Raw genomic sequence first — 11294 nt, forward strand, 5'->3', positions numbered from 1 at the left:
AGGATTCTTTTTTAACTGGGAAAAATTGTGTAACTGCGGACAAATAAAATGTATGTGGAAGTTGCCATCGCAGTTTGAAGGTTCAGTGAGGGGTCTCTCGTGAGTTTAATATTAGCATTTCACGGTATAGTAAGAATAAAATATAAAAGTCATCATCATAATGACGGGTCAGCACCTCACGTTTTCCCTCACACCCCCACTCAGCTACCCAAGACACTTTCAGTCTCACCCTCCCTCCCCTCTAGGTCATTCTTTCGCCTCTCCTTTATTCTCCTACCACCTTCCCTCCAACAAGGCAATGAGGGAGGTGAGTGCGTGCTTGCAAGGCCCACAACGAGGTGAATTAAGGTGAGGTCCGCACGCACGCTTCAGGCACGACACACACCCAGGTGCGCCCCCACGAGCACGAATATACGAGATCATATCCAAGTACAGGCCTGAAGTTACGAGGATTCATTTTAGAGGCGGTGAATGATTGTTCTGTGGCAGTTTGGGGACAGACGGGGTGATGTTTTAGGGCATTAGAGATCTTACTGTGCGTTTGAGACACTCTACACCTCCTTTGAAACAACGTGCACTGCCACATCTCACATTACCGCACTTCAAGCATCTCACATAACTACACTTCACAAACATTTCACAAGCACCTCACACTTACACACCTTAATTTACCACACCAAACACTGTCACACTTCAAAGTACCGCATTTCACAATGTCACACCTAGCGACCGCACTTCACACAGTTGCACCTCACTCTCACTCAACACACTGCTACACCTTACATTGCCAAACCACAAACAGCACAGCTTACACTGCTACACCACACTTTGCTGAACCTTTATACACAACATGCTGTCACATTTCAGTGTGCCACATCATACACTGCCACGCCACACACTGCAACACTTCTCACTGCTGCACCTCCACACACTGCCACACATCACACTTCCACGCCCCACACACACTACTGCTCCTCCGCAAACATTCACATCACACACTGATGCACCTCCATACACTACCGCATCACTGCATCACACACTGCTGCACCTCCATACATTACCGCATGACACATTGCTACAATTGCAGATACTGCCACACCATACTGCTATACCATCGCACACTGCCACACCACCCGTCATTTACTGCACTTGTACGACGCCCTCACGTAACTAGACCACCGTGAGTTATTCCCCACGTATGTATCAATGTCGAAGCATACAAAACATTAATATTGCTACAAATCTTACACATAAGGACGCACAATTATTTCACAGTCCCAGCCTACGTTGTAAGTCCATTGCAGCCACATAAGAAAGTGCTCAGTATATCATAATCAAAAGGAAATAAAGCAAGAATTTATCATTATCCAAAATGAATTTCTGAGTATTGCGTAACCATAGTGAGAGTGTGCAAAAATAATATATATTATGAAATGTCTATAAGATTTTATAATAAACAGAGTGGAAGAGTTTACCTGAACACTTTGAGGACATTACTCAAGGGTCTTATTAGCAGAAACAGTCAAGATAGGAAGAGATAATGTACATCGGTTAAGACAGTTATCATCATTATCATCATCGTCATCATCATCATTATCATCATCGTCATCATCTTCATCATCATCATCATCATCATCATCGTCATCATCATCATCATCATCATCATTATCATCCAGTTTTCCTGTAATAGCCTAAATGGGATGTGTAATATCCAGAATTAGGGAAGGAAGTTAAAAACAAAACTATCAACAAAGTGCTCGGTGGACTAGAGCATAAGTCAATTACGTCATACCTCAAGACTCAAACATCCTTAGCTCGATCCCATAGGTTTACATCGTCCAAACAAAAACATCTTCGTATTAACTCATTCCGTATGATTCCGTTTGGGAAAGCCCCATAGCTGTGTACGGGTTAATAGAGACAAAAAAATATCCATAGATGAAGAAAACTGTCTGGGGATAAAGATTAGTAGCACTTAAAAAACTTGAAGCAAAATAGTGTATATAAAATCTTTGTGCTGAAGGTGTTAAGTCAGTCTCGCGAATGTTTGTGTGTGAAGACAGTAACATACGAAAACACAGTAAAGTTACAAAATGTAGACAGTTCAGTACAAAATTATAGCGGCAAAATACAAAATGAGGACATTTACATATAAAGACACAACACACTTTCAAAGTACAGATGGATGTAATAAGTAGACTCACACTTGCATGATACAACTCCACCTTACCCCCAAAATAAGAAAATAAAGGCGAGTTACACATAAAAACAAGACAAAATTACATAAATGCAAATCGACGTAATAACAAAAGATTCACGCTTGCACAATACAACCCCACCTTCCACCCACGAAGTCACGTCACCTCACCACGCATCACGCTGGGTTCTGTAATCATGCCTGTGTTATTTTCACCCTTACCTTCGTCACCCACCCCCCTGCAAGGACTGTGACAGCATAAATGTGCTAGTTACCCCTTGCTGAAGTATTGCTCGTAAGATATGGTGGAATTAATGAGCTGTGAGTAGGCTAAGTGAAGGGAATTTGAACTGAATCGTGAAATTATTGCTAATGGACATACTACCTCTTTCTCTTTTTCTCTTATTTAGGTTATGTATTGTTTAGGAGTTCTTACACGATCTCTCTCTCTCTCTCTCTCTCTCTCACTCTCTCTCTCTCACACACACACACACACACACACACACACACATTGAAAGTGACCAAGTGAAGGTGAAAGCTCGGTAATTAGTAGATCCATTTATTCACCCTCCCCTCGCCCACACACACCCCTACTCTCAACAATGGCGGGGTCGTAAAGAAGAGGACGGCACGTGTTTTGATGAGTTACTCTCTGAAACACGGTAGTACATAGAGTGAGTCACAGGTCCCGTTGCACTGTACTGTACTCTGTCTTCCTGATATCCATTCCCATATTGATACTCTTTTCTGTCTTAAGCAAATGGCTGTATTATTTTTTCTTTATCTGTTCATGCTTTCGCCAGACGATTTTAATTATCCGAAGTGAGACCATTGTAAGTTAAAGGGTTTAAAACAATTTCTATTTTCCCAGCACTCTGAAGACAGTTTATTTTCTGACCACCGTCTGTCTTACTCAGTTTAAGAGCTTAATATTAACTCCTTCAGTACCACAACATTTCTTATATGATTCTTGATATTACCGGACGATTTTTTAAAGATTACTAGAAACCCTGCCAACAAAGAGGTTTAAAAATGAGGGAGCCAAGGTGCATGTGAGACCCCAGTTTCTAACAACCATTCATAAGACAGCTGAAGGCATTCCGTGTGTTTACCCTGCATGCCCCTTGAGAGTGCATTCAGAAGCGGGGCAGAGAAGATAAACAGGCTTTACTCTAACCATGGTCCCCCAGAATTACTGTCTGAAATTTGGAACCTCCCCCCCCCCCCATCATAACCTGGTGTATGTATCTGGCCGACAGACATCATTACGGGGCATTTTATAGTTTCAGGGTTTGACATTTTCAAAGAACCCAGTTGACTTAGTATGTGTTGTAGTAATGAATAAGTTTGCTACTGGTAACATTCATCGCTACTTTAACTTTGTTTTCCGCTACTGTGTTGTTGCTGTAGTTTTTGTGGCACCAGGCTCATCTGAACGTGAACCCAGCGAACTGTAGGAAACTTGCTACTCTTATAAAGGAGGTGGGCAGGATCTAGAAACAGGAAAGCGTCATTATAATACGGGAAGAACTGTCCTCAAAGTAGTCCTACCCAATGAAATTTTCCATACATTCATTCAGACATCGTTCACACCTTCCCAACTGATACCCATAGTATATCTGAAATTTGATTTTAAAAAATCAATATAGAGCATTGGTTGAGGGAAATATTGCCAATGGATCCTTATACGTGATTCTGACACATTAATTTCCAGACCGAGGACAGAGAAGCTATTGTTCATTCTGTTTTTGGCTTAAAGTCCCGAATCAAAGATGGACTTCATGGGAGGGATGGGGGATAAAAGGTAATAGCACTAGTTGAGGTCGGGAATGGAGGGCGGCACGTATAGATAACGTTGGGATCTGAGGATAAGGATAGGATATATATGTATGTGTGTATGTATGTAGTGCATCATGTCCAGTATGTATTTATATATTAATGTACTGTATGTAGCCCACTGTATGTATACTGTATAGCAGCAGCCGGTTAACATCCCTCAGTAATGATAATGAAGACGATTGAAAGTTACATTAACAGAATAATTGTACCAAACTCTTTAGCCCAAGGAAGGGTTTAAAGAGTTCAAACTTAATCGAGGAAAAGAACGAGAATAAGTTTGATGATGGGAAATGCACTGGGTCCTTTCACTTGACGCTTGTGGAGCGATAGGTTACTATTATCATTAGGTAATAAACACCAAACCACCGTAAACCACTAGCTGTTGTCTGGTAGTGGCACGGCTTGATACAGACCCCAACACTCTCCCTCCTCCCCCCACACCCACATCACTTCAAGGAGAAACTTTACTTTCACTACAAAGAAGACCTATAACGTACCTCAGATATATCAAGATTATAATGTAGCCGCACCATATATAACGCTAGCTGTATGTGCGACTGTCCCGTAAGAACGAAAGTGTAATAAAGTCCCACAAGTTACGACTCATTCTAAACCACACTCTCCCGCGGCTACAATGCATCCACAGGCACGAGCCAAAGTTACGACGTATTGAGAGTGGCGGCGACACATGACAGCGACTGTGATGCCTCAGACGGATGACCCAGAGATGATGCAGCCAAACCCCACATATCAGTCACAAGCACTCGCCTGAAGTGTTACAAAACGAGAGAACTTTCCTCTTTGACAAACGTACTAAGCGTATATCAGCTACCCAGAGACCATAGCAAAATCAATACTTTACTGACAATATATATATATATATATATATATATATATATATATATATATATATATATATATATATAATATGTTTGTGTGGCCATGTGGAGGGGATGGAGAGCGAGAGCCTAACGAGGAGAGCATACGTGAATGAAGTGGAGGGGGGCAGGGGGGGGGAGGCCAAGGATTAGATGAAGTGATGAAGTGGAGAGGTATGTGAGAGAGGGGGATGTGAGCTTGGAGCAGGGCAGTGAAATGACGGGGGACTGGGTGACATGGAGGCGATTTGTTTGTGGCCACCCCTTACCAGATTAAAGCGTCTGGCAAGTATATATATATATATATATATATATATATATATATATATATATATATATATATATATATATATATGTGTGTGTGTGTGTGTGTGTGTGTGTGTGTGTGTGTGGGTGGGTGGGTGTGGGTGGGTGGGAGGGTGTGGGTGTGGGTGTGTGTGTATATGTATAGCCAGCCAGAGATAAGGAAATTAGTGCCTGACAGTCGTGTTACATATTCGTCAGTTTCTTACCACAGCTGCCTAGTTTTATTTTTAAGCTGAATTAATTTGCTAGCCATATTTCCCGTCAGCAGATATTGTAACTGTTACGAAAGTGTCTGTCATTAACATGTTATTCTATGCTTCGTCCATCATCCCAAACCTGTTCCTCACTAGTACACAGGGTGGGAGGAATGCATAAACATAAACAGAAAACCACATACGTGACATCTCAGAATAAACTGATATTAAATTTGGCTTTTTTTTTTTTTTTTTTTTTTTTTTTTTTTTTTTCTGACCTCTAGCCTTTTGTTCCGTCTTCGTTGCATAAAAAATATACAAAGTTATTTGGGTCACATAACCATTCTCTCTTCATTTAAAACTTCGGATTTCTTAACTCCGCCTCCCAACCTGAACGATCCACTCACAATATATCACTTCATAACGTTGTGAGTTAGAGATCATTCATATGACTGCCAAAGTAAAAATGCATTGCAACATTGTCATGTGCATCGTCACATATACTTCATCCTTCACCTTCGATCATTTGTCAGTACTTTTGCTTTCTCAACATTCCTACGTCACTGTTCATATATTCACACCATATCCGTCCACATTTCTGTCTACTCAGCCTCCTTCCCTCAAACTCACCTTCTCACAGGCCTCAGTTCATATCCATCTTTCAGCGTGACTATATATATATATATATTTTTTTTTTATGTGTCCGAATCTGGGCATAGGCTTCACAGCCTGCTATCAAGGCCCAGCAGTCCTCCTTCATACCATACACCTCTACATGTCACCACTTCGGCGCTAACACCCACCGTCCATATTGAATACATGCTAGGGCTGTCTCATACAGGACTGGTGTATTGGTATTAGCGGGGGTATTTTTACGACATGTCGGCGGGTCTTCTGGTAGATCAGTAAAGCCTGATTTTAATGAAATTCAAATCCTTAAACTGTTCCCTGCCCCAGCCGGGATTCGAACCTGGGTCCGTCAGGACTGCAGGCTACCTCTCTACCGACTGAGCCACCGCCTCCCCCAAATATTGCGGGGATTCGAAGCAGCGCTTGCAACTGCGTGAGTACAGCAGCTTACCAAGTGAGCCATTTAGGCACACGAGAGGATAGCAGGCGAGGAGAAATTTCTTTATTTTTTCACATCCTTAGTCCCTTCAATCTTGTAATTTTCTGTGTCTGCCTCGTGCACCCATTGCATTTATTAAATACGTGATAGTTTCCCCTAAATTCTAATTTTATACTTGATTTTGTTGGTCACTTTGCTAATTATCTGTTTGCAGTTGCTTTGGATTCGGTATATGAGGGATGCTGTACATCAGCTCCGTCTATTCGATGTCACCCATATATATTTCAATCTCCACCAGGAGATTTTATTCAGTGTAGAGGAAAGCCGTCGTAATGAAAATAAGTTAGACATATACGTCAGAAAACCCCTTCAGCCTGACGTCATGTATATTTCATTCTTGCAACTACCGATCGATGTTCTTCAGCGTAGGAGAGCGCCCTAGCAGAGGAAGAGGTTAATGTAGGATATATTTAAGTCCTCCGTTTGGAAAAGTCTCTTCCGAACCTAAGATGAACGACTACAGTTACCTAAAACAAAATAAAAGACGTGACCGTATTGGAGGGGTTAAGAACTATCATCAACTTGCTATAATCGTATGCCATGCCCATTTAGCAAAGAGAAATGTACTTATTCGTGATTACTTGAACAAAGACACTGGGGCTGCAGGAGAAGTGCATGAAGCTGAGATAGTGCCAACATCAACGTAGGGGCGTGACACTGGGTTGCTGGGCGATGCACTGCACTGGGAAGGTACTAAGCGTACCGCCCTCCGCCTATCGGCTCATGGTCGCGAAGCTCATAGGTCCCTACGCGGGGGTTTCCTACTCTACAGTATTAAGATTTGAAAATTTCCAGTTCTGTCCAATACTGAGGACACTGGGCTCCAATGGGATATATCTCAACACACTCTTCTCTACTCTTTGAACCGTAGACTTCTTTTCACTACATCTCTATATAATCCCTTCAAACCTTTTCTTGTCTACCATATGGATTTCTTAACGAACCCCATTTCTACTGCTTTAGTCACTGAATATTGCAATTTATACCATTCCAGTGTCACGCCCCTACGTTGATGTTGGCACTATCTCAGCTTCATGCAATTCTCCTGCAGCCCCAGTGTCTTTGTTCAAGTAATCACGAATAAGTACATTTCTCTTTGCTAAATGGGCATGGCATACGATTATAGCAAGTTGATGATAGTTCTTAACCCCTCCAATACGGTCACGCCTTTTATTTTGTTTTAGGTAACAGTAGTCGTTCATCTTAGGTTCGGAAGATACTTTTCCAAACGGAGGACTTAAATATATCCTACATTAACCTCTTCCTCTGCTAGGGCGCTCTCCTACGCTGAAGAACATCGATCGGTAGTTGCAAGAATGAAATATACATGACGTCAGGCTGAGGGGGTTTTCTGACGTATATGTCTAACTAATTTTCATTACGACGGCTCTCTTCGACACTGAATAAAATCTCCTGGTGGAGATTGAAATATATATGGGTGACATCGAATAGACGGAGCTGATGTACAGCATCCCTCATATACCGAATCCAAAGCAACTGCAAACAGATAATTAGCAAAGTGACCAACAAAATCAAGTATAAAATTAGAATTTAGGGGAAACTATCACGTATTTAATAAATGCAGTGGGTGCACGAGGCAGACACAGAAAATTACAAGATTGAAGGGACTAAGGATGTGAAAAAATAAAGAAATCTCTCCTCGCCTGCTATCCTCTCGTGTTATCGTGTTATCCTCAGCCAAAAAACTTGTCCATTTTGGTGGGAATGCGACCTTGGCCTGCTTCTGGTGTAGGAGGTAGGGGTAGGGGTAGGTATATGAGTAGGAGTGGGAGTGGGGGTATGAGTGGTGAAAGAGGTCAGGGTGGGAATGTGGGTGTGAGTTGAGGTGTGGATGGAGGGGAAAGGGGGCTTTTTTGACCCCATGCATGGCATGGCGTCAGGGCTCGCTTAGAAGACATGCATCAGCATTCACAGAATTAAAGTCAGATTAAAAAACGAGAGAGAGAGAGAGAGAGAGAGAGAGAGAGAGAGAGAGAGAGAGAGAGAGAGAGAGAGAGAGAGAGAGAGAGAAAACCATACTGGGGTGAAAGTGAGGTGCCGGGCTCATTGGTTAGAATACCCAAGAGTGAACTGCAAATTTTACGATGTTATGCATGTTAGTCGATGTGTAGGCCGGTCATCTTCCCGTAAATTTTCTGGAATATAGTAACGCCTCGCATGAAACTGCTCATTACAGTTCTACCACCAACTTTTGCACTGTATTACATTTGCATATATCAACAGATTCCAGCACAGAATTTCCACCTTGATTCTTGAGTCTACGATAGAATTAGTTAACGACAGAATTTGAAATTGGTTCCAAGCACCTGACATAGTATTACTGTATTTAGAATCTACAATTAACACTTGATATTTGCCACACATTGGCTACAATTCCATCTCATTTTCTTTCTTTTTTTTTTTTACTGGTGATGATGATGGTGATGAATATTTACAGCAGCAGTGTACGTAATACTGTATCTCTTTAAACAGCAAAACGTTAACAAAAAAGAAAATAATCATGCAGCAGGGTACACAAATCGTGGTAGCTACACACAACCCGCAATGCTGACACAAACTTGTCATCGATACTCTTAAGGGGGCCGCTTCATTCTCTGTTTTTGATATTGCCATTTTTATTGATGATTACACGATTCAAAAGTACAAGTGTTATTTCAAAAGGAAGAAGTTAATGCCATCGCAGCAGCATAACATCTGTTGTGTAACTGAGTTGTAATGAAATATTTTTTCTTGTTCTCGTTTACACACACACACACCTACATACATACAGAGAGAGAGAGAGAGAGAGAGAGAGAGAGAGAGAGAGAGAGAGAGAGGAATACGTATCTCTGTTTTATTTTATAATTCATGTATCCAGTAACATTTGTTCCTGCACCACAGACATCATCGCCTTTGCCTGATCATTAGGGGAACTTAGAATTATGCTAAGTACTGTTCACCACTTGTTTTCTCAGTCTAAGTCGAATTACCATGTCCATGCGGTGTACTCGTATCAGGATCATGACAAAATTGGCAGTGCTCCTGTATCTCACTGGGAGACAAGAATCAGAGGAGAAGACTCAGGTACAATTTCACTTTACGGATGGCCTCATCCCTGTGCTAAATGTTTACAGAAATTCAGTATGCACTTTTGCTTTTGCTGTCCCATTTTTCATTGTCCTTCTTATGGCCATTGTTGTTTTCGTTATTGACCTGTTTCAAGGGCCAAAGACGATCCCTCAAGAGGTTTTGCTAAAATGTTTTCCCTGCCTGAGTCAAGTATACATATGTTCATCAGCGGTTAGAAAGTGTCTCTGTCCTTTCCATGCAGATACCTGAGCATTGGTTCTGAAGCCTGATATTAATCCTTCATCTATTCCATGCCATCAGTTTCATGAAGGTAACACCTTTATAAGGGCTTGATGGATCCTCTGAAGTGTGCATGTGATAGTTATGTTGTTGGACAGTCTCTTGATTCGCTGTCACTTAGCAGACTGTGTGCCACGGAGACAATCGACCCACCCGCTTAGCTGACCACAACTCCCATACACTTGAGATATTGTGTTGTCTCAGTTGTGTGAATTGTTAAGATTGTTATCCAGTATAGTTACTTACAGTTGAAGAGTGAGTAATATCACTTTCTGTTCCTCCCTGCTTCTCTTAATAGGTTGCAGTCCTGTGCGATGTGGTGTAAAATGATGTGTGTGTGTGTGTGTGTGTGCCCATATACCCGTAAAGAAGAACATTTTTTTTTATTTTAAATCTGAAACGACCACCATCTCTCATCCCGGTTCGACAAAATATCTACACTGTAAAGATATATGTATCCGATGCGTAGTGGCCTTGTGAAGACGACATTGAAGTGAGCAGCTGTCCTTACTTCCCTGCTTGCTGTTGCTGGTCACCATGATATATCCTGTACACATACCGGTAAATATACACTGCTCTCACGCCATGGCCCCCTTTTCAAGTCCACCATTTTTCATGTAGATATCAGTGGCTTTGTACAGTTGGGGTAAAAGTTTGCCTCATGTTTCACCTTTCTAACTAGTTACTTTCCTCTGCTGGCTAATATTTCTAAGCTGAAAGAGGCCTGTTAAGTTTCTTTGTCCATAGACAATGCACTTTCAAGTGATACGTTGGGAAGGAAAGAGACTGTCATCCCCCAAGTGTGAAGAGAAACAGTGGAATATCTGACCCTGATTATACAGTTACGAAAGAGATCTCCAGTAGCACAGATATGATGGGTCAGGTATTAAATAGGGAAGATAAGTGAGGTAGTCAGGGCTTCATCAAAGTTACCTGGAAAGCTTTGTAGCTTCATGACAAGCTAGGTAGGTTGCCTGACCTGATAGAGGTAGTTGTCTGTTACCTGTGGCCTCATATAACAATGACCAGGCAAAGCTGGCCCTCTCAACCTTTTTCTGTCCTAAATCTTGTGTACACTTCTTGAACACATGACTTTTTGGTTCTTTGTTCTTACTGCCACCAGACGATTTTATTCTGCTTTGGAGAATGGAAGAGTGATCCATTCACGTTAAGTGGGATTGAAATAGTTTCGCAGTATTAATAGCAAATAAGAAAGACGACCTCGGGTTCAAGGGATACTGGTACTGTACAGCCAAGGAAACAAATAATCCCCCAGCTTTATGTGAAGAATATTTAAATTTTATAAAACAAAATCAAAGCGTTATATTTACTAATGCGTGTTCCTCGTGGTTTGAGTTTTCTGCGCTGTGTTCAAATTTTTT

Source organism: Coenobita brevimanus, chromosome 97 (assembly GCF_032717465.1).
Source record: "Coenobita brevimanus isolate Jiangsu-jjx chromosome 97, ASM3271746v2, whole genome shotgun sequence".
Classification (NCBI taxonomy): domain Eukaryota; kingdom Metazoa; phylum Arthropoda; class Malacostraca; order Decapoda; family Coenobitidae; genus Coenobita; species Coenobita brevimanus.